The sequence below is a fragment of the Siphateles boraxobius genome, unplaced genomic scaffold (assembly GCF_051911475.1).
Source record: "Siphateles boraxobius isolate OS27281-9 unplaced genomic scaffold, OSU_SipBor_1 454, whole genome shotgun sequence".
Lineage (NCBI taxonomy): Eukaryota > Metazoa > Chordata > Actinopteri > Cypriniformes > Leuciscidae > Siphateles > Siphateles boraxobius.
This window is the reverse complement of record NW_027509091.1, coordinates 1-17,539: the sequence shown is the minus strand read 5'-3', so window position 1 is coordinate 17,539 and position 17,539 is coordinate 1. Positions and strand designations below refer to the sequence as shown.

Here is a 17,539-nt window from a genome sequence, read left to right as displayed (position 1 = left end):
GCCAAAATTGGGCTATTTAAAAGGTTAGACCATTAGTGAAGAAAACTAAGAACAACTTTTGAAAAAACTCAAACTCTTTCATGCTTTCTGAAGAATCTCAGAGACTTTTTAAGGCTTTTTGAAGCTCAGGCACTCTTTTTTTTTTTTTTAAAAGCTTACAGCACCTGGTATTCCCAGGCGGTCTCCCATCCAAGTACTAACCAGGCCCGACCCTGCTTAGCTTCCGAGATCAGACGAGATCGGGCGTGCCCAAGGTGGTATGGCCGTAAGCGAATACTGCTGCCAAAATTGGGCTATTTAAAAGGTTAGACCATTAGTGAAGAAAACTAAGAACAACTTTTGAAAAAACTCAAACTCTTTCATGCTTTCTGAAGAATCTCAGAGACTTTTTAAGGCTTTTTGAAGCTCAGGCACTCTTTTTTTTTTTTTTAAAAGCTTACAGCACCTGGTATTCCCAGGCGGTCTCCCATCCAAGTACTAACCAGGCCCGACCCTGCTTAGCTTCCGAGATCAGACGAGATCGGGCGTGCCCAAGGTGGTATGGCCGTAAGCGAATACTGCTGCCAAAATTGGGCTATTTAAAAGGTTAGACCATTAGTGAAGAAAACTAAGAACAACTTTTGAAAAAACTCAAACTCTTTCATGCTTTCTGAAGAATCTCAGAGACTTTTTAAGGCTTTTTGAAGCTCAGGCACTCTTTTTTTTTTTTTTAAAAGCTTACAGCACCTGGTATTCCCAGGCGGTCTCCCATCCAAGTACTAACCAGGCCCGACCCTGCTTAGCTTCCGAGATCAGACGAGATCGGGCGTGCCCAAGGTGGTATGGCCGTAAGCTAAAACTGCTGCCAAAATTGGGCTATTTAAAAGGTTAGACCATTAGTGAAGAAAACTAAGAACAACTTTTGAAAAAACTCAAGCTCTTTCATGCTTTCTGAAGAATCTCAGAGACTTTTTAAGGCTTTTTGAAGAAGCTCAGGGACTCTTTTTTTTTTTTCTTAAAAAAGCTTACAACACCTAGTATTCCCATGCGGCCTCCCATCCAAGTACTAACCAGGCCTTATTTAAAAGCTTAGACCATTAGTGAAGAAGACTAAGAAGAACTTTTGAAAAAACTCAAACTCTTTCATGCTTTCTGAAGAATCTCAGAGACTTTTTAAGGCTTTTTGAAGCTCAGGCACTCTTTTTTTTTTTCTTAAAAAAGCTTACAACACCCAGTATTCCCATGCGGCCTCCCATCCAAGTACTAACCAGGCCTTATTTAAAAGCTTAGACCATTAGTGAAGAAGACTAAGAAGAACTTTTGAAAAAACTCAAACTCTTTCATGCTTTCTGAAGAATCTCAGAGACTTTTTAAGGCTTTTTGAAGCTCAGGCACTCTTTTTTTTTTTTAAAAAAGCTTACAGCACCTGGTATTCCCAGGCGGTCTCCCATCCAAGTACTAACCAGGCCCGACCCTGCTTAGCTTCCGAGATCAGACGAGATCGGGCGTGCCCAAGGTGGTATGGCCGTAAGCGAATACTGCTGCCAAAATTGGGCTATTTAAAAGGTTAGACCATTAGTGAAGAAAACTAAGAACAACTTTTGAAAAAACTCAAACTCTTTCATGCTTTCTGAAGAATCTCAGAGACTTTTTAAGGCTTTTTGAAGCTCAGGCACTCTTTTTTTTTTTTTTAAAAGCTTACAGCACCTGGTATTCCCAGGCGGTCTCCCATCCAAGTACTAACCAGGCCCGACCCTGCTTAGCTTCCGAGATCAGACGAGATCGGGCGTGCCCAAGGTGGTATGGCCGTAAGCTAAAACTGCTGCCAAAATTGGGCTATTTAAAAGGTTAGACCATTAGTGAAGAAAACTAAGAACAACTTTTGAAAAAACTCAAGCTCTTTCATGCTTTCTGAAGAATCTCAGAGACTTTTTAAGGCTTTTTGAAGAAGCTCAGGGACTCTTTTTTTTTTTTCTTAAAAAAGCTTACAACACCTAGTATTCCCATGCGGCCTCCCATCCAAGTACTAACCAGGCCTTATTTAAAAGCTTAGACCATTAGTGAAGAAGACTAAGAAGAACTTTTGAAAAAACTCAAACTCTTTCATGCTTTCTGAAGAATCTCAGAGACTTTTTAAGGCTTTTTGAAGCTCAGGCACTCTTTTTTTTTTTTTTTTTTTTTTAAAAGCTTACAGCACCTGGTATTCCCAGGCGGTCTCCCATCCAAGTACTAACCAGGCCCGACCCTGCTTAGCTTCCGAGATCAGACGAGATCGGGCGTGCCCAAGGTGGTATGGCCGTAAGCTAAAACTGCTGCCAAAATTGGGCTATTTAAAAGGTTAGACCATTAGTGAAGAAAACTAAGAACAACTTTTGAAAAAACTCAAGCTCTTTCATGCTTTCTGAAGAATCTCAGAGACTTTTTAAGGCTTTTTGAAGAAGCTCAGGGACTCTTTTTTTTTTTTCTTAAAAAAGCTTACAACACCTAGTATTCCCATGCGGCCTCCCATCCAAGTACTAACCAGGCCTTATTTAAAAGCTTAGACCATTAGTGAAGAAGACTAAGAAGAACTTTTGAAAAAACTCAAACTCTTTCATGCTTTCTGAAGAATCTCAGAGACTTTTTAAGGCTTTTTGAAGCTCAGGCACTCTTTTTTTTTTTTTAAAAGCTTACAGCACCTGGTATTCCCAGGCGGTCTCCCATCCAAGTACTAACCAGGCCCGACCCTGCTTAGCTTCCGAGATCAGACGAGATCGGGCGTGCCCAAGGTGGTATGGCCGTAAGCTAAAACTGCTGCCAAAATTGGGCTATTTAAAAGGTTAGACCATTAGTGAAGAAAACTAAGAACAACTTTTGAAAAAACTCAAGCTCTTTCATGCTTTCTGAAGAATCTCAGAGACTTTTTAAGGCTTTTTGAAGAAGCTCAGGGACTCTTTTTTTTTTTTCTTAAAAAAGCTTACAACACCTAGTATTCCCATGCGGCCTCCCATCCAAGTACTAACCAGGCCTTATTTAAAAGCTTAGACCATTAGTGAAGAAGACTAAGAAGAACTTTTGAAAAAACTCAAACTCTTTCATGCTTTCTGAAGAATCTCAGAGACTTTTTAAGGCTTTTTGAAGCTCAGGCACTCTTTTTTTTTTTTTTTTTTTTTTAAAAGCTTACAGCACCTGGTATTCCCAGGCGGTCTCCCATCCAAGTACTAACCAGGCCCGACCCTGCTTAGCTTCCGAGATCAGACGAGATCGGGCGTGCCCAAGGTGGTATGGCCGTAAGCGAATACTGCTGCCAAAATTGGGCTATTTAAAAGGTTAGACCATTAGTGAAGAAAACTAAGAACAACTTTTGAAAAAACTCAAACTCTTTCATGCTTTCTGAAGAATCTCAGAGACTTTTTAAGGCTTTTTGAAGCTCAGGCACTCTTTTTTTTTTTTTAAAAGCTTACAGCACCTGGTATTCCCAGGCGGTCTCCCATCCAAGTACTAACCAGGCCCGACCCTGCTTAGCTTCCGAGATCAGACGAGATCGGGCGTGCCCAAGGTGGTATGGCCGTAAGCGAATACTGCTGCCAAAATTGGGCTATTTAAAAGGTTAGACCATTAGTGAAGAAAACTAAGAACAACTTTTGAAAAAACTCAAACTCTTTCATGCTTTCTGAAGAATCTCAGAGACTTTTTAAGGCTTTTTGAAGCTCAGGCACTCTTTTTTTTTTTTTTAAAAGCTTACAGCACCTGGTATTCCCAGGCGGTCTCCCATCCAAGTACTAACCAGGCCCGACCCTGCTTAGCTTCCGAGATCAGACGAGATCGGGCGTGCCCAAGGTGGTATGGCCGTAAGCGAATACTGCTGCCAAAATTGGGCTATTTAAAAGGTTAGACCATTAGTGAAGAAAACTAAGAACAACTTTTGAAAAAACTCAAACTCTTTCATGCTTTCTGAAGAATCTCAGAGACTTTTTAAGGCTTTTTGAAGCTCAGGCACTCTTTTTTTTTTTTTAAAAAGCTTACAGCACCTGGTATTCCCAGGCGGTCTCCCATCCAAGTACTAACCAGGCCCGACCCTGCTTAGCTTCCGAGATCAGACGAGATGGGGCGTGCCCAAGGTGGTATGGCCGTAAGCGAATACTGCTGCCAAAATTGGGCTATTTAAAAGGTTAGACCATTAGTGAAGAAAACTAAGAACAACTTTTGAAAAAACTCAAACTCTTTCATGCTTTCTGAAGAATCTCAGAGACTTTTTAAGGCTTTTTGAAGCTCAGGCACTCTTTTTTTTTTTTTTTAAAAGCTTACAGCACCTGGTATTCCCAGGCGGTCTCCCATCCAAGTACTAACCAGGCCCGACCCTGCTTAGCTTCCGAGATCAGACGAGATCGGGCGTGCCCAAGGTGGTATGGCCGTAAGCGAATACTGCTGCCAAAATTGGGCTATTTAAAAGGTTAGACCATTAGTGAAGAAAACTAAGAACAACTTTTGAAAAAACTCAAACTCTTTCATGCTTTCTGAAGAATCTCAGAGACTTTTTAATGCTTTTTGAAGCTCAGGCACTCTTTTTTTTTTTTTTAAAAGCTTACAGCACCTGGTATTCCCAGGCGGTCTCCCATCCAAGTACTAACCAGGCCCGACCCTGCTTAGCTTCCGAGATCAGACGAGATCGGGCGTGCCCAAGGTGGTATGGCCGTAAGCTAAAACTGCTGCCAAAATTGGGCTATCTAAAAGGTTAGACCATTAGTGAAGAAAACTAAGAACAACTTTTGAAAAAACTCAAGCTCTTTCATGCTTTCTGAAGAATCTCAGAGACTTTTTAAGGCTTTTTGAAGAAGCTCAGGGACTCTTTTTTTTTTTTCTTAAAAAAGCTTACAACACCTAGTATTCCCATGCGGCCTCCCATCCAAGTACTAACCAGGCCTTATTTAAAAGCTTAGACCATTAGTGAAGAAGACTAAGAAGAACTTTTGAAAAAACTCAAACTCTTTCATGCTTTCTGAAGAATCTCAGAGACTTTTTAAGGCTTTTTGAAGCTCAGGCACTCTTTTTTTTTTTTTAAAAGCTTACAGCACCTGGTATTCCCAGGCGGTCTCCCATCCAAGTACTAACCAGGCCCGACCCTGCTTAGCTTCCGAGATCAGACGAGATCGGGCGTGCCCAAGGTGGTATGGCCGTAAGCTAAAACTGCTGCCAAAATTGGGCTATTTAAAAGGTTAGACCATTAGTGAAGAAAACTAAGAACAACTTTTGAAAAAACTCAAGCTCTTTCATGCTTTCTGAAGAATCTCAGAGACTTTTTAAGGCTTTTTGAAGAAGCTCAGGGACTCTTTTTTTTTTTTCTTAAAAAAGCTTACAACACCTAGTATTCCCATGCGGCCTCCCATCCAAGTACTAACCAGGCCTTATTTAAAAGCTTAGACCATTAGTGAAGAAGACTAAGAAGAACTTTTGAAAAAACTCAAACTCTTTCATGCTTTCTGAAGAATCTCAGAGACTTTTTAAGGCTTTTTGAAGCTCAGGCACTCTTTTTTTTTTTTTTTTTTTTTTTAAAAGCTTACAGCACCTGGTATTCCCAGGCGGTCTCCCATCCAAGTACTAACCAGGCCCGACCCTGCTTAGCTTCCGAGATCAGACGAGATCGGGCGTGCCCAAGGTGGTATGGCCGTAAGCGAATACTGCTGCCAAAATTGGGCTATTTAAAAGGTTAGACCATTAGTGAAGAAAACTAAGAACAACTTTTGAAAAAACTCAAACTCTTTCATGCTTTCTGAAGAATCTCAGAGACTTTTTAAGGCTTTTTGAAGCTCAGGCACTCTTTTTTTTTTTTTTAAAAGCTTACAGCACCTGGTATTCCCAGGCGGTCTCCCATCCAAGTACTAACCAGGCCCGACCCTGCTTAGCTTCCGAGATCAGACGAGATCGGGCGTGCCCAAGGTGGTATGGCCGTAAGCGAATACTGCTGCCAAAATTGGGCTATTTAAAAGGTTAGACCATTAGTGAAGAAAACTAAGAACAACTTTTGAAAAAACTCAAACTCTTTCATGCTTTCTGAAGAATCTCAGAGACTTTTTAAGGCTTTTTGAAGCTCAGGCACTCTTTTTTTTTTTTTTAAAAGCTTACAGCACCTGGTATTCCCAGGCGGTCTCCCATCCAAGTACTAACCAGGCCCGACCCTGCTTAGCTTCCGAGATCAGACGAGATCGGGCTTGCCCAAGGTGGTATGGCCGTAAGCGAATACTGCTGCCAAAATTGGGCTATTTAAAAGGTTAGACCATTAGTGAAGAAAACTAAGAACAACTTTTGAAAAAACTCAAACTCTTTCATGCTTTCTGAAGAATCTCAGAGACTTTTTAAGGCTTTTTGAAGCTCAGGCACTCTTTTTTTTTTTTTTAAAAGCTTACAGCACCTGGTATTCCCAGGCGGTCTCCCATCCAAGTACTAACCAGGCCCGACCCTGCTTAGCTTCCGAGATCAGACGAGATCGGGCGTGCCCAAGGTGGTATGGCCGTAAGCGAATACTGCTGCCAAAATTGGGCTATTTAAAAGGTTAGACCATTAGTGAAGAAAACTAAGAACAACTTTTGAAAAAACTCAAACTCTTTCATGCTTTCTGAAGAATCTCAGAGACTTTTTAAGGCTTTTTGAAGCTCAGGCACTCTTTTTTTTTTTTTAAAAGCTTACAGCACCTGGTATTCCCAGGCGGTCTCCCATCCAAGTACTAACCAGGCCCGACCCTGCTTAGCTTCCGAGATCAGACGAGATCGGGCGTGCCCAAGGTGGTATGGCCGTAAGCGAATACTGCTGCCAAAATTGGGCTATTTAAAAGGTTAGACCATTAGTGAAGAAAACTAAGAACAACTTTTGAAAAAACTCAAACTCTTTCATGCTTTCTGAAGAATCTCAGAGACTTTTTAAGGCTTTTTGAAGCTCAGGCACTCTTTTTTTTTTTTTTAAAAGCTTACAGCACCTGGTATTCCCAGGCGGTCTCCCATCCAAGTACTAACCAGGCCCGACCCTGCTTAGCTTCCGAGATCAGACGAGATCGGGCGTGCCCAAGGTGGTATGGCCGTAAGCGAATACTGCTGCCAAAATTGGGCTATTTAAAAGGTTAGACCATTAGTGAAGAAAACTAAGAACAACTTTTGAAAAAACTCAAGCTCTTTCATGCTTTCTGAAGAATCTCAGAGACTTTTTAAGGCTTTTTGAAGAAGCTCAGGGACTCTTTTTTTTTTTTCTTAAAAAAGCTTACAACACCTAGTATTCCCATGCGGCCTCCCATCCAAGTACTAACCAGGCCTTATTTAAAAGCTTAGACCATTAGTGAAGAAGACTAAGAAGAACTTTTGAAAAAACTCAAACTCTTTCATGCTTTCTGAAGAATCTCAGAGACTTTTTAAGGCTTTTTGAAGCTCAGGCACTCTTTTTTTTTTTTTTTTTTTTTTTAAAAGCTTACAGCACCTGGTATTCCCAGGCGGTCTCCCATCCAAGTACTAACCAGGCCCGACCCTGCTTAGCTTCCGAGATCAGACGAGATCGGGCGTGCCCAAGGTGGTATGGCCGTAAGCTAAAACTGCTGCCAAAATTGGGCTATTTAAAAGGTTAGACCATTAGTGAAGAAAACTAAGAACAACTTTTGAAAAAACTCAAGCTCTTTCATGCTTTCTGAAGAATCTCAGAGACTTTTTAAGGCTTTTTGAAGAAGCTCAGGGACTCTTTTTTTTTTTTCTTAAAAAAGCTTACAACACCTAGTATTCCCATGCGGCCTCCCATCCAAGTACTAACCAGGCCTTATTTAAAAGCTTAGACCATTAGTGAAGAAGACTAAGAAGAACTTTTGAAAAAACTCAAACTCTTTCATGCTTTCTGAAGAATCTCAGAGACTTTTTAAGGCTTTTTGAAGCTCAGGCACTCTTTTTTTTTTTTTTAAAAGCTTACAGCACCTGGTATTCCCAGGCGGTCTCCCATCCAAGTACTAACCAGGCCCGACCCTGCTTAGCTTCCGAGATCAGACGAGATCGGGCGTGCCCAAGGTGGTATGGCCGTAAGCTAAAACTGCTGCCAAAATTGGGCTATTTAAAAGGTTAGACCATTAGTGAAGAAAACTAAGAACAACTTTTGAAAAAACTCAAGCTCTTTCATGCTTTCTGAAGAATCTCAGAGACTTTTTAAGGCTTTTTGAAGAAGCTCAGGGACTCTTTTTTTTTTTTCTTAAAAAAGCTTACAACACCTAGTATTCCCATGCGGCCTCCCATCCAAGTACTAACCAGGCCTTATTTAAAAGCTTAGACCATTAGTGAAGAAGACTAAGAAGAACTTTTGAAAAAACTCAAACTCTTTCATGCTTTCTGAAGAATCTCAGAGACTTTTTAAGGCTTTTTGAAGCTCAGGCACTCTTTTTTTTTTTTTTTTTTTTTTAAAAGCTTACAGCACCTGGTATTCCCAGGCGGTCTCCCATCCAAGTACTAACCAGGCCCGACCCTGCTTAGCTTCCGAGATCAGACGAGATCGGGCGTGCCCAAGGTGGTATGGCCGTAAGCGAATACTGCTGCCAAAATTGGGCTATTTAAAAGGTTAGACCATTAGTGAAGAAAACTAAGAACAACTTTTGAAAAAACTCAAACTCTTTCATGCTTTCTGAAGAATCTCAGAGACTTTTTAAGGCTTTTTGAAGCTCAGGCACTCTTTTTTTTTTTTTAAAAAGCTTACAGCACCTGGTATTCCCAGGCGGTCTCCCATCCAAGTACTAACCAGGCCCGACCCTGCTTAGCTTCCGAGATCAGACGAGATCGGGCGTGCCCAAGGTGGTATGGCCGTAAGCGAATACTGCTGCCAAAATTGGGCTATTTAAAAGGTTAGACCATTAGTGAAGAAAACTAAGAACAACTTTTGAAAAAACTCAAACTCTTTCATGCTTTCTGAAGAATCTCAGAGACTTTTTAAGGCTTTTTGAAGCTCAGGCACTCTTTTTTTTTTTTTTAAAAGCTTACAGCACCTGGTATTCCCAGGCGGGCTCCCATCCAAGTACTAACCAGGCCCGACCCTGCTTAGCTTCCGAGATCAGACGAGATCGGGCGTGCCCAAGGTGGTATGGCCGTAAGCGAATACTGCTGCCAAAATTGGGCTATTTAAAAGGTTAGACCATTAGTGAAGAAAACTAAGAACAACTTTTGAAAAAACTCAAACTCTTTCATGCTTTCTGAAGAATCTCAGAGACTTTTTAAGGCTTTTTGAAGCTCAGGCACTCTTTTTTTTTTTTTTTAAAAGCTTACAGCACCTGGTATTCCCAGGCGGTCTCCCATCCAAGTACTAACCAGGCCCGACCCTGCTTAGCTTCCGAGATCAGACGAGATCGGGCGTGCCCAAGGTGGTATGGCCGTAAGCGAATACTGCTGCCAAAATTGGGCTATTTAAAAGGTTAGACCATTAGTGAAGAAAACTAAGAACAACTTTTGAAAAAACTCAAACTCTTTCATGCTTTCTGAAGAATCTCAGAGACTTTTTAAGGCTTTTTGAAGCTCAGGCACTCTTTTTTTTTTTTTTAAAAGCTTACAGCACCTGGTATTCCCAGGCGGTCTCCCATCCAAGTACTAACCAGGCCCGACCCTGCTTAGCTTCCGAGATCAGACGAGATCGGGCGTGCCCAAGGTGGTATGGCCGTAAGCTAAAACTGCTGCCAAAATTGGGCTATTTAAAAGGTTAGACCATTAGTGAAGAAAACTAAGAACAACTTTTGAAAAAACTCAAGCTCTTTCATGCTTTCTGAAGAATCTCAGAGACTTTTTAAGGCTTTTTGAAGAAGCTCAGGGACTCTTTTTTTTTTTTCTTAAAAAAGCTTACAACACCTAGTATTCCCATGCGGCCTCCCATCCAAGTACTAACCAGGCCTTATTTAAAAGCTTAGACCATTAGTGAAGAAGACTAAGAAGAACTTTTGAAAAAACTCAAACTCTTTCATGCTTTCTGAAGAATCTCAGAGACTTTTTAAGGCTTTTTGAAGCTCAGGCACTCTTTTTTTTTTTTTTAAAAGCTTACAGCACCTGGTATTCCCAGGCGGTCTCCCATCCAAGTACTAACCAGGCCCGACCCTGCTTAGCTTCCGAGATCAGACGAGATCGGGCGTGCCCAAGGTGGTATGGCCGTAAGCTAAAACTGCTGCCAAAATTGGGCTATTTAAAAGGTTAGACCATTAGTGAAGAAAACTAAGAACAACTTTTGAAAAAACTCAAGCTCTTTCATGCTTTCTGAAGAATCTCAGAGACTTTTTAAGGCTTTTTGAAGAAGCTCAGGGACTCTTTTTTTTTTTTCTTAAAAAAGCTTACAACACCTAGTATTCCCATGCGGCCTCCCATCCAAGTACTAACCAGGCCTTATTTAAAAGCTTAGACCATTAGTGAAGAAGACTAAGAAGAACTTTTGAAAAAACTCAAACTCTTTCATGCTTTCTGAAGAATCTCAGAGACTTTTTAAGGCTTTTTGAAGCTCAGGCACTCTTTTTTTTTTTTTTTTTTTTTTTAAAAGCTTACAGCACCTGGTATTCCCAGGCGGTCTCCCATCCAAGTACTAACCAGGCCCGACCCTGCTTAGCTTCCGAGATCAGACGAGATCGGGCGTGCCCAAGGTGGTATGGCCGTAAGCGAATACTGCTGCCAAAATTGGGCTATTTAAAAGGTTAGACCATTAGTGAAGAAAACTAAGAACAACTTTTGAAAAAACTCAAACTCTTTCATGCTTTCTGAAGAATCTCAGAGACTTTTTAAGGCTTTTTGAAGCTCAGGCACTCTTTTTTTTTTTTTTAAAAGCTTACAGCACCTGGTATTCCCAGGCGGTCTCCCATCCAAGTACTAACCAGGCCCGACCCTGCTTAGCTTCCGAGATCAGACGAGATCGGGCGTGCCCAAGGTGGTATGGCCGTAAGCGAATACTGCTGCCAAAATTGGGCTATTTAAAAGGTTAGACCATTAGTGAAGAAAACTAAGAACAACTTTTGAAAAAACTCAAACTCTTTCATGCTTTCTGAAGAATCTCAGAGACTTTTTAAGGCTTTTTGAAGCTCAGGCACTCTTTTTTTTTTTTTTAAAAGCTTACAGCACCTGGTATTCCCAGGCGGTCTCCCATCCAAGTACTAACCAGGCCCGACCCTGCTTAGCTTCCGAGATCAGACGAGATCGGGCGTGCCCAAGGTGGTATGGCCGTAAGCTAAAACTGCTGCCAAAATTGGGCTATTTAAAAGGTTAGACCATTAGTGAAGAAAACTAAGAACAACTTTTGAAAAAACTCAAGCTCTTTCATGCTTTCTGAAGAATCTCAGAGACTTTTTAAGGCTTTTTGAAGAAGCTCAGGGACTCTTTTTTTTTTTTCTTAAAAAAGCTTACAACACCTAGTATTCCCATGCGGCCTCCCATCCAAGTACTAACCAGGCCTTATTTAAAAGCTTAGACCATTAGTGAAGAAGACTAAGAAGAACTTTTGAAAAAACTCAAACTCTTTCATGCTTTCTGAAGAATCTCAGAGACTTTTTAAGGCTTTTTGAAGCTCAGGCACTCTTTTTTTTTTTTTAAAAGCTTACAGCACCTGGTATTCCCAGGCGGTCTCCCATCCAAGTACTAACCAGGCCCGACCCTGCTTAGCTTCCGAGATCAGACGAGATCGGGCGTGCCCAAGGTGGTATGGCCGTAAGCTAAAACTGCTGCCAAAATTGGGCTATTTAAAAGGTTAGACCATTAGTGAAGAAAACTAAGAACAACTTTTGAAAAAACTCAAGCTCTTTCATGCTTTCTGAAGAATCTCAGAGACTTTTTAAGGCTTTTTGAAGAAGCTCAGGGACTCTTTTTTTTTTTTCTTAAAAAAGCTTACAACACCTAGTATTCCCATGCGGCCTCCCATCCAAGTACTAACCAGGCCTTATTTAAAAGCTTAGACCATTAGTGAAGAAGACTAAGAAGAACTTTTGAAAAAACTCAAACTCTTTCATGCTTTCTGAAGAATCTCAGAGACTTTTTAAGGCTTTTTGAAGCTCAGGCACTCTTTTTTTTTTTTTTTTTTTTTTTAAAAGCTTACAGCACCTGGTATTCCCAGGCGGTCTCCCATCCAAGTACTAACCAGGCCCGACCCTGCTTAGCTTCCGAGATCAGACGAGATCGGGCGTGCCCAAGGTGGTATGGCCGTAAGCGAATACTGCTGCCAAAATTGGGCTATTTAAAAGGTTAGACCATTAGTGAAGAAAACTAAGAACAACTTTTGAAAAAACTCAAACTCTTTCATGCTTTCTGAAGAATCTCAGAGACTTTTTAAGGCTTTTTGAAGCTCAGGCACTCTTTTTTTTTTTTTTAAAAGCTTACAGCACCTGGTATTCCCAGGCGGTCTCCCATCCAAGTACTAACCAGGCCCGACCCTGCTTAGCTTCCGAGATCAGACGAGATCGGGCGTGCCCAAGGTGGTATGGCCGTAAGCGAATACTGCTGCCAAAATTGGGCTATTTAAAAGGTTAGACCATTAGTGAAGAAAACTAAGAACAACTTTTGAAAAAACTCAAACTCTTTCATGCTTTCTGAAGAATCTCAGAGACTTTTTAAGGCTTTTTGAAGCTCAGGCACTCTTTTTTTTTTTTTAAAAAGCTTACAGCACCTGGTATTCCCAGGCGGTCTCCCATCCAAGTACTAACCAGGCCCGACCCTGCTTAGCTTCCGAGATCAGACGAGATGGGGCGTGCCCAAGGTGGTATGGCCGTAAGCGAATACTGCTGCCAAAATTGGGCTATTTAAAAGGTTAGACCATTAGTGAAGAAAACTAAGAACAACTTTTGAAAAAACTCAAACTCTTTCATGCTTTCTGAAGAATCTCAGAGACTTTTTAAGGCTTTTTGAAGCTCAGGCACTCTTTTTTTTTTTTTAAAAAGCTTACAGCACCTGGTATTCCCAGGCGGTCTCCCATCCAAGTACTAACCAGGCCCGACCCTGCTTAGCTTCCGAGATCAGACGAGATCGGGCGTGCCCAAGGTGGTATGGCCGTAAGCGAATACTGCTGCCAAAATTGGGCTATTTAAAAGGTTAGACCATTAGTGAAGAAAACTAAGAACAACTTTTGAAAAAACTCAAACTCTTTCATGCTTTCTGAAGAATCTCAGAGACTTTTTAAGGCTTTTTGAAGCTCAGGCACTCTTTTTTTTTTTTTTAAAAGCTTACAGCACCTGGTATTCCCAGGCGGGCTCCCATCCAAGTACTAACCAGGCCCGACCCTGCTTAGCTTCCGAGATCAGACGAGATCGGGCGTGCCCAAGGTGGTATGGCCGTAAGCGAATACTGCTGCCAAAATTGGGCTATTTAAAAGGTTAGACCATTAGTGAAGAAAACTAAGAACAACTTTTGAAAAAACTCAAACTCTTTCATGCTTTCTGAAGAATCTCAGAGACTTTTTAAGGCTTTTTGAAGCTCAGGCACTCTTTTTTTTTTTTTTTAAAAGCTTACAGCACCTGGTATTCCCAGGCGGTCTCCCATCCAAGTACTAACCAGGCCCGACCCTGCTTAGCTTCCGAGATCAGACGAGATCGGGCGTGCCCAAGGTGGTATGGCCGTAAGCGAATACTGCTGCCAAAATTGGGCTATTTAAAAGGTTAGACCATTAGTGAAGAAAACTAAGAACAACTTTTGAAAAAACTCAAACTCTTTCATGCTTTCTGAAGAATCTCAGAGACTTTTTAAGGCTTTTTGAAGCTCAGGCACTCTTTTTTTTTTTTTTTAAAGCTTACAGCACCTGGTATTCCCAGGCGGTCTCCCATCCAAGTACTAACCAGGCCCGACCCTGCTTAGCTTCCGAGATCAGACGAGATCGGGCGTGCCCAAGGTGGTATGGCCGTAAGCTAAAACTGCTGCCAAAATTGGGCTATTTAAAAGGTTAGACCATTAGTGAAGAAAACTAAGAACAACTTTTGAAAAAACTCAAGCTCTTTCATGCTTTCTGAAGAATCTCAGAGACTTTTTAAGGCTTTTTGAAGAAGCTCAGGGACTCTTTTTTTTTTTTCTTAAAAAAGCTTACAACACCTAGTATTCCCATGCGGCCTCCCATCCAAGTACTAACCAGGCCTTATTTAAAAGCTTAGACCATTAGTGAAGAAGACTAAGAAGAACTTTTGAAAAAACTCAAACTCTTTCATGCTTTCTGAAGAATCTCAGAGACTTTTTAAGGCTTTTTGAAGCTCAGGCACTCTTTTTTTTTTTTTTAAAAGCTTACAGCACCTGGTATTCCCAGGCGGTCTCCCATCCAAGTACTAACCAGGCCCGACCCTGCTTAGCTTCCGAGATCAGACGAGATCGGGCGTGCCCAAGGTGGTATGGCCGTAAGCTAAAACTGCTGCCAAAATTGGGCTATTTAAAAGGTTAGACCATTAGTGAAGAAAACTAAGAACAACTTTTGAAAAAACTCAAGCTCTTTCATGCTTTCTGAAGAATCTCAGAGACTTTTTAAGGCTTTTTGAAGAAGCTCAGGGACTCTTTTTTTTTTTTCTTAAAAAAGCTTACAACACCTAGTATTCCCATGCGGCCTCCCATCCAAGTACTAACCAGGCCTTATTTAAAAGCTTAGACCATTAGTGAAGAAGACTAAGAAGAACTTTTGAAAAAACTCAAACTCTTTCATGCTTTCTGAAGAATCTCAGAGACTTTTTAAGGCTTTTTGAAGCTCAGGCACTCTTTTTTTTTTTTTTTTTTTTTTTAAAAGCTTACAGCACCTGGTATTCCCAGGCGGTCTCCCATCCAAGTACTAACCAGGCCCGACCCTGCTTAGCTTCCGAGATCAGACGAGATCGGGCGTGCCCAAGGTGGTATGGCCGTAAGCGAATACTGCTGCCAAAATTGGGCTATTTAAAAGGTTAGACCATTAGTGAAGAAAACTAAGAACAACTTTTGAAAAAACTCAAACTCTTTCATGCTTTCTGAAGAATCTCAGAGACTTTTTAAGGCTTTTTGAAGCTCAGGCACTCTTTTTTTTTTTTTTAAAAGCTTACAGCACCTGGTATTCCCAGGCGGTCTCCCATCCAAGTACTAACCAGGCCCGACCCTGCTTAGCTTCCGAGATCAGACGAGATCGGGCGTGCCCAAGGTGGTATGGCCGTAAGCGAATACTGCTGCCAAAATTGGGCTATTTAAAAGGTTAGACCATTAGTGAAGAAAACTAAGAACAACTTTTGAAAAAACTCAAACTCTTTCATGCTTTCTGAAGAATCTCAGAGACTTTTTAAGGCTTTTTGAAGCTCAGGCACTCTTTTTTTTTTTTTTAAAAAGCTTACAGCACCTGGTATTCCCAGGCGGTCTCCCATCCAAGTACTAACCAGGCCCGACCCTGCTTAGCTTCCGAGATCAGACGAGATCGGGCGTGCCCAAGGTGGTATGGCCGTAAGCTAAAACTGCTGCCAAAATTGGGCTATTTAAAAGGTTAGACCATTAGTGAAGAAAACTAAGAACAACTTTTGAAAAAACTCAAGCTCTTTCATGCTTTCTGAAGAATCTCAGAGACTTTTTAAGGCTTTTTGAAGAAGCTCAGGGACTCTTTTTTTTTTTTCTTAAAAAAGCTTACAACACCTAGTATTCCCATGCGGCCTCCCATCCAAGTACTAACCAGGCCTTATTTAAAAGCTTAGACCATTAGTGAAGAAGACTAAGAAGAACTTTTGAAAAAACTCAAACTCTTTCATGCTTTCTGAAGAATCTCAGAGACTTTTTAAGGCTTTTTGAAGCTCAGGCACTCTTTTTTTTTTTTTAAAAGCTTACAGCACCTGGTATTCCCAGGCGGTCTCCCATCCAAGTACTAACCAGGCCCGACCCTGCTTAGCTTCCGAGATCAGACGAGATCGGGCGTGCCCAAGGTGGTATGGCCGTAAGCTAAAACTGCTGCCAAAATTGGGCTATTTAAAAGGTTAGACCATTAGTGAAGAAAACTAAGAACAACTTTTGAAAAAACTCAAGCTCTTTCATGCTTTCTGAAGAATCTCAGAGACTTTTTAAGGCTTTTTGAAGAAGCTCAGGGACTCTTTTTTTTTTTTCTTAAAAAAGCTTACAACACCTAGTATTCCCATGCGGCCTCCCATCCAAGTACTAACCAGGCCTTATTTAAAAGCTTAGACCATTAGTGAAGAAGACTAAGAAGAACTTTTGAAAAAACTCAAACTCTTTCATGCTTTCTGAAGAATCTCAGAGACTTTTTAAGGCTTTTTGAAGCTCAGGCACTCTTTTTTTTTTTTTTAAAAGCTTACAGCACCTGGTATTCCCAGGCGGTCTCCCATCCAAGTACTAACCAGGCCCGACCCTGCTTAGCTTCCGAGATCAGACGAGATCGGGCGTGCCCAAGGTGGTATGGCCGTAAGCGAATACTGCTGCCAAAATTGGGCTATTTAAAAGGTTAGACCATTAGTGAAGAAAACTAAGAACAACTTTTGAAAAAACTCAAACTCTTTCATGCTTTCTGAAGAATCTCAGAGACTTTTTAAGGCTTTTTGAAGCTCAGGCACTCTTTTTTTTTTTTTTAAAAGCTTACAGCACCTGGTATTCCCAGGCGGTCTCCCATCCAAGTACTAACCAGGCCCGACCCTGCTTAGCTTCCGAGATCAGACGAGATCGGGCGTGCCCAAGGTGGTATGGCCGTAAGCGAATACTGCTGCCAAAATTGGGCTATTTAAAAGGTTAGACCATTAGTGAAGAAAACTAAGAACAACTTTTGAAAAAACTCAAACTCTTTCATGCTTTCTGAAGAATCTCAGAGACTTTTTAAGGCTTTTTGAAGCTCAGGCACTCTTTTTTTTTTTTTTAAAAGCTTACAGCACCTGGTATTCCCAGGCGGTCTCCCATCCAAGTACTAACCAGGCCCGACCCTGCTTAGCTTCCGAGATCAGACGAGATCGGGCGTGCCCAAGGTGGTATGGCCGTAAGCGAATACTGCTGCCAAAATTGGGCTATTTAAAAGGTTAGACCATTAGTGAAGAAAACTAAGAACAACTTTTGAAAAAACTCAAACTCTTTCATGCTTTCTGAAGAATCTCAGAGACTTTTTAAGGCTTTTTGAAGCTCAGGCACTCTTTTTTTTTTTTTAAAAAGCTTACAGCACCTGGTATTCCCAGGCGGTCTCCCATCCAAGTACTAACCAGGCCCGACCCTGCTTAGCTTCCGAGATCAGACGAGATGGGGCGTGCCCAAGGTGGTATGGCCGTAAGCGAATACTGCTGCCAAAATTGGGCTATTTAAAAGGTTAGACCATTAGTGAAGAAAACTAAGAACAACTTTTGAAAAAACTCAAACTCTTTCATGCTTTCTGAAGAATCTCAGAGACTTTTTAAGGCTTTTTGAAGCTCAGGCACTCTTTTTTTTTTTTTTTAAAAGCTTACAGCACCTGGTATTCCCAGGCGGTCTCCCATCCAAGTACTAACCAGGCCCGACCCTGCTTAGCTTCCGAGATCAGACGAGATCGGGCGTGCCCAAGGTGGTATGGCCGTAAGCGAATACTGCTGCCAAAATTGGGCTATTTAAAAGGTTAGACCATTAGTGAAGAAAACTAAGAACAACTTTTGAAAAAACTCAAACTCTTTCATGCTTTC

At 41.4% G+C, this 17,539-nt stretch overlaps 49 non-coding genes across 49 annotated transcripts; all 49 read right to left on the bottom strand.

The window, feature by feature from the left end:
• Positions 1-152: 152 nt before the first annotated feature.
• On the bottom strand, positions 153-271 carry LOC143709390 (5S ribosomal RNA). The gene has a single exon (XR_013194141.1). It is a non-coding gene; the product is annotated as a 5S ribosomal RNA (ribosomal RNA).
• A 162-nt stretch (positions 272-433) lies between these two features.
• On the bottom strand, positions 434-552 carry LOC143709389 (5S ribosomal RNA). The gene has a single exon (XR_013194140.1). It is a non-coding gene; the product is annotated as a 5S ribosomal RNA (ribosomal RNA).
• A 162-nt stretch (positions 553-714) lies between these two features.
• On the bottom strand, positions 715-833 carry LOC143709388 (5S ribosomal RNA). The gene has a single exon (XR_013194139.1). It is a non-coding gene; the product is annotated as a 5S ribosomal RNA (ribosomal RNA).
• A 560-nt stretch (positions 834-1,393) lies between these two features.
• On the bottom strand, positions 1,394-1,512 carry LOC143709387 (5S ribosomal RNA). Its single transcript, XR_013194138.1, has one exon. It is a non-coding gene; the product is annotated as a 5S ribosomal RNA (ribosomal RNA).
• A 162-nt stretch (positions 1,513-1,674) lies between these two features.
• LOC143709386 (5S ribosomal RNA) lies at positions 1,675-1,793 on the bottom strand. The gene has a single exon (XR_013194137.1). It is a non-coding gene; the product is annotated as a 5S ribosomal RNA (ribosomal RNA).
• Positions 1,794-2,164: 371 nt separating this feature from the next.
• LOC143709384 (5S ribosomal RNA) lies at positions 2,165-2,283 on the bottom strand. The gene has a single exon (XR_013194136.1). It is a non-coding gene; the product is annotated as a 5S ribosomal RNA (ribosomal RNA).
• A 362-nt stretch (positions 2,284-2,645) lies between these two features.
• On the bottom strand, positions 2,646-2,764 carry LOC143709383 (5S ribosomal RNA). The gene has a single exon (XR_013194135.1). It is a non-coding gene; the product is annotated as a 5S ribosomal RNA (ribosomal RNA).
• A 371-nt stretch (positions 2,765-3,135) lies between these two features.
• On the bottom strand, positions 3,136-3,254 carry LOC143709382 (5S ribosomal RNA). Its single transcript, XR_013194134.1, has one exon. It is a non-coding gene; the product is annotated as a 5S ribosomal RNA (ribosomal RNA).
• Positions 3,255-3,415: 161 nt separating this feature from the next.
• On the bottom strand, positions 3,416-3,534 carry LOC143709380 (5S ribosomal RNA). The gene has a single exon (XR_013194132.1). It is a non-coding gene; the product is annotated as a 5S ribosomal RNA (ribosomal RNA).
• A 162-nt stretch (positions 3,535-3,696) lies between these two features.
• LOC143709379 (5S ribosomal RNA) lies at positions 3,697-3,815 on the bottom strand. Its single transcript, XR_013194131.1, has one exon. It is a non-coding gene; the product is annotated as a 5S ribosomal RNA (ribosomal RNA).
• Positions 3,816-3,977: 162 nt separating this feature from the next.
• Positions 3,978-4,096, bottom strand: LOC143709344 (5S ribosomal RNA). Its single transcript, XR_013194099.1, has one exon. It is a non-coding gene; the product is annotated as a 5S ribosomal RNA (ribosomal RNA).
• Positions 4,097-4,259: 163 nt separating this feature from the next.
• Positions 4,260-4,378, bottom strand: LOC143709378 (5S ribosomal RNA). The gene has a single exon (XR_013194130.1). It is a non-coding gene; the product is annotated as a 5S ribosomal RNA (ribosomal RNA).
• A 162-nt stretch (positions 4,379-4,540) lies between these two features.
• On the bottom strand, positions 4,541-4,659 carry LOC143709377 (5S ribosomal RNA). The gene has a single exon (XR_013194129.1). It is a non-coding gene; the product is annotated as a 5S ribosomal RNA (ribosomal RNA).
• A 362-nt stretch (positions 4,660-5,021) lies between these two features.
• On the bottom strand, positions 5,022-5,140 carry LOC143709376 (5S ribosomal RNA). Its single transcript, XR_013194128.1, has one exon. It is a non-coding gene; the product is annotated as a 5S ribosomal RNA (ribosomal RNA).
• Positions 5,141-5,512: 372 nt separating this feature from the next.
• Positions 5,513-5,631, bottom strand: LOC143709375 (5S ribosomal RNA). Its single transcript, XR_013194127.1, has one exon. It is a non-coding gene; the product is annotated as a 5S ribosomal RNA (ribosomal RNA).
• Positions 5,632-5,793: 162 nt separating this feature from the next.
• On the bottom strand, positions 5,794-5,912 carry LOC143709373 (5S ribosomal RNA). The gene has a single exon (XR_013194126.1). It is a non-coding gene; the product is annotated as a 5S ribosomal RNA (ribosomal RNA).
• A 162-nt stretch (positions 5,913-6,074) lies between these two features.
• Positions 6,075-6,193, bottom strand: LOC143709339 (5S ribosomal RNA). The gene has a single exon (XR_013194095.1). It is a non-coding gene; the product is annotated as a 5S ribosomal RNA (ribosomal RNA).
• A 162-nt stretch (positions 6,194-6,355) lies between these two features.
• LOC143709372 (5S ribosomal RNA) lies at positions 6,356-6,474 on the bottom strand. Its single transcript, XR_013194125.1, has one exon. It is a non-coding gene; the product is annotated as a 5S ribosomal RNA (ribosomal RNA).
• A 161-nt stretch (positions 6,475-6,635) lies between these two features.
• On the bottom strand, positions 6,636-6,754 carry LOC143709371 (5S ribosomal RNA). Its single transcript, XR_013194124.1, has one exon. It is a non-coding gene; the product is annotated as a 5S ribosomal RNA (ribosomal RNA).
• A 162-nt stretch (positions 6,755-6,916) lies between these two features.
• On the bottom strand, positions 6,917-7,035 carry LOC143709370 (5S ribosomal RNA). Its single transcript, XR_013194123.1, has one exon. It is a non-coding gene; the product is annotated as a 5S ribosomal RNA (ribosomal RNA).
• A 372-nt stretch (positions 7,036-7,407) lies between these two features.
• Positions 7,408-7,526, bottom strand: LOC143709368 (5S ribosomal RNA). Its single transcript, XR_013194121.1, has one exon. It is a non-coding gene; the product is annotated as a 5S ribosomal RNA (ribosomal RNA).
• Positions 7,527-7,889: 363 nt separating this feature from the next.
• Positions 7,890-8,008, bottom strand: LOC143709367 (5S ribosomal RNA). Its single transcript, XR_013194120.1, has one exon. It is a non-coding gene; the product is annotated as a 5S ribosomal RNA (ribosomal RNA).
• Positions 8,009-8,379: 371 nt separating this feature from the next.
• On the bottom strand, positions 8,380-8,498 carry LOC143709366 (5S ribosomal RNA). The gene has a single exon (XR_013194119.1). It is a non-coding gene; the product is annotated as a 5S ribosomal RNA (ribosomal RNA).
• A 162-nt stretch (positions 8,499-8,660) lies between these two features.
• Positions 8,661-8,779, bottom strand: LOC143709365 (5S ribosomal RNA). The gene has a single exon (XR_013194118.1). It is a non-coding gene; the product is annotated as a 5S ribosomal RNA (ribosomal RNA).
• A 162-nt stretch (positions 8,780-8,941) lies between these two features.
• Positions 8,942-9,060, bottom strand: LOC143709336 (5S ribosomal RNA). The gene has a single exon (XR_013194092.1). It is a non-coding gene; the product is annotated as a 5S ribosomal RNA (ribosomal RNA).
• A 163-nt stretch (positions 9,061-9,223) lies between these two features.
• Positions 9,224-9,342, bottom strand: LOC143709364 (5S ribosomal RNA). The gene has a single exon (XR_013194117.1). It is a non-coding gene; the product is annotated as a 5S ribosomal RNA (ribosomal RNA).
• Positions 9,343-9,504: 162 nt separating this feature from the next.
• LOC143709362 (5S ribosomal RNA) lies at positions 9,505-9,623 on the bottom strand. The gene has a single exon (XR_013194116.1). It is a non-coding gene; the product is annotated as a 5S ribosomal RNA (ribosomal RNA).
• Positions 9,624-9,986: 363 nt separating this feature from the next.
• Positions 9,987-10,105, bottom strand: LOC143709361 (5S ribosomal RNA). The gene has a single exon (XR_013194115.1). It is a non-coding gene; the product is annotated as a 5S ribosomal RNA (ribosomal RNA).
• A 372-nt stretch (positions 10,106-10,477) lies between these two features.
• Positions 10,478-10,596, bottom strand: LOC143709360 (5S ribosomal RNA). The gene has a single exon (XR_013194114.1). It is a non-coding gene; the product is annotated as a 5S ribosomal RNA (ribosomal RNA).
• A 162-nt stretch (positions 10,597-10,758) lies between these two features.
• Positions 10,759-10,877, bottom strand: LOC143709359 (5S ribosomal RNA). Its single transcript, XR_013194113.1, has one exon. It is a non-coding gene; the product is annotated as a 5S ribosomal RNA (ribosomal RNA).
• Positions 10,878-11,039: 162 nt separating this feature from the next.
• LOC143709358 (5S ribosomal RNA) lies at positions 11,040-11,158 on the bottom strand. Its single transcript, XR_013194112.1, has one exon. It is a non-coding gene; the product is annotated as a 5S ribosomal RNA (ribosomal RNA).
• A 362-nt stretch (positions 11,159-11,520) lies between these two features.
• On the bottom strand, positions 11,521-11,639 carry LOC143709356 (5S ribosomal RNA). Its single transcript, XR_013194110.1, has one exon. It is a non-coding gene; the product is annotated as a 5S ribosomal RNA (ribosomal RNA).
• Positions 11,640-12,011: 372 nt separating this feature from the next.
• Positions 12,012-12,130, bottom strand: LOC143709355 (5S ribosomal RNA). The gene has a single exon (XR_013194109.1). It is a non-coding gene; the product is annotated as a 5S ribosomal RNA (ribosomal RNA).
• A 162-nt stretch (positions 12,131-12,292) lies between these two features.
• On the bottom strand, positions 12,293-12,411 carry LOC143709354 (5S ribosomal RNA). Its single transcript, XR_013194108.1, has one exon. It is a non-coding gene; the product is annotated as a 5S ribosomal RNA (ribosomal RNA).
• Positions 12,412-12,573: 162 nt separating this feature from the next.
• Positions 12,574-12,692, bottom strand: LOC143709343 (5S ribosomal RNA). Its single transcript, XR_013194098.1, has one exon. It is a non-coding gene; the product is annotated as a 5S ribosomal RNA (ribosomal RNA).
• Positions 12,693-12,854: 162 nt separating this feature from the next.
• Positions 12,855-12,973, bottom strand: LOC143709353 (5S ribosomal RNA). The gene has a single exon (XR_013194107.1). It is a non-coding gene; the product is annotated as a 5S ribosomal RNA (ribosomal RNA).
• Positions 12,974-13,135: 162 nt separating this feature from the next.
• Positions 13,136-13,254, bottom strand: LOC143709334 (5S ribosomal RNA). The gene has a single exon (XR_013194090.1). It is a non-coding gene; the product is annotated as a 5S ribosomal RNA (ribosomal RNA).
• A 163-nt stretch (positions 13,255-13,417) lies between these two features.
• LOC143709351 (5S ribosomal RNA) lies at positions 13,418-13,536 on the bottom strand. Its single transcript, XR_013194106.1, has one exon. It is a non-coding gene; the product is annotated as a 5S ribosomal RNA (ribosomal RNA).
• Positions 13,537-13,698: 162 nt separating this feature from the next.
• LOC143709347 (5S ribosomal RNA) lies at positions 13,699-13,817 on the bottom strand. Its single transcript, XR_013194102.1, has one exon. It is a non-coding gene; the product is annotated as a 5S ribosomal RNA (ribosomal RNA).
• Positions 13,818-14,180: 363 nt separating this feature from the next.
• LOC143709335 (5S ribosomal RNA) lies at positions 14,181-14,299 on the bottom strand. Its single transcript, XR_013194091.1, has one exon. It is a non-coding gene; the product is annotated as a 5S ribosomal RNA (ribosomal RNA).
• A 372-nt stretch (positions 14,300-14,671) lies between these two features.
• Positions 14,672-14,790, bottom strand: LOC143709323 (5S ribosomal RNA). The gene has a single exon (XR_013194080.1). It is a non-coding gene; the product is annotated as a 5S ribosomal RNA (ribosomal RNA).
• Positions 14,791-14,952: 162 nt separating this feature from the next.
• LOC143709311 (5S ribosomal RNA) lies at positions 14,953-15,071 on the bottom strand. Its single transcript, XR_013194069.1, has one exon. It is a non-coding gene; the product is annotated as a 5S ribosomal RNA (ribosomal RNA).
• Positions 15,072-15,234: 163 nt separating this feature from the next.
• Positions 15,235-15,353, bottom strand: LOC143709299 (5S ribosomal RNA). The gene has a single exon (XR_013194058.1). It is a non-coding gene; the product is annotated as a 5S ribosomal RNA (ribosomal RNA).
• A 362-nt stretch (positions 15,354-15,715) lies between these two features.
• Positions 15,716-15,834, bottom strand: LOC143709393 (5S ribosomal RNA). Its single transcript, XR_013194144.1, has one exon. It is a non-coding gene; the product is annotated as a 5S ribosomal RNA (ribosomal RNA).
• Positions 15,835-16,197: 363 nt separating this feature from the next.
• Positions 16,198-16,316, bottom strand: LOC143709381 (5S ribosomal RNA). The gene has a single exon (XR_013194133.1). It is a non-coding gene; the product is annotated as a 5S ribosomal RNA (ribosomal RNA).
• Positions 16,317-16,478: 162 nt separating this feature from the next.
• On the bottom strand, positions 16,479-16,597 carry LOC143709369 (5S ribosomal RNA). The gene has a single exon (XR_013194122.1). It is a non-coding gene; the product is annotated as a 5S ribosomal RNA (ribosomal RNA).
• A 162-nt stretch (positions 16,598-16,759) lies between these two features.
• LOC143709357 (5S ribosomal RNA) lies at positions 16,760-16,878 on the bottom strand. Its single transcript, XR_013194111.1, has one exon. It is a non-coding gene; the product is annotated as a 5S ribosomal RNA (ribosomal RNA).
• A 162-nt stretch (positions 16,879-17,040) lies between these two features.
• LOC143709342 (5S ribosomal RNA) lies at positions 17,041-17,159 on the bottom strand. The gene has a single exon (XR_013194097.1). It is a non-coding gene; the product is annotated as a 5S ribosomal RNA (ribosomal RNA).
• A 163-nt stretch (positions 17,160-17,322) lies between these two features.
• Positions 17,323-17,441, bottom strand: LOC143709292 (5S ribosomal RNA). Its single transcript, XR_013194052.1, has one exon. It is a non-coding gene; the product is annotated as a 5S ribosomal RNA (ribosomal RNA).
• Between the last annotated feature and the right edge of the window lie 98 nt (positions 17,442-17,539).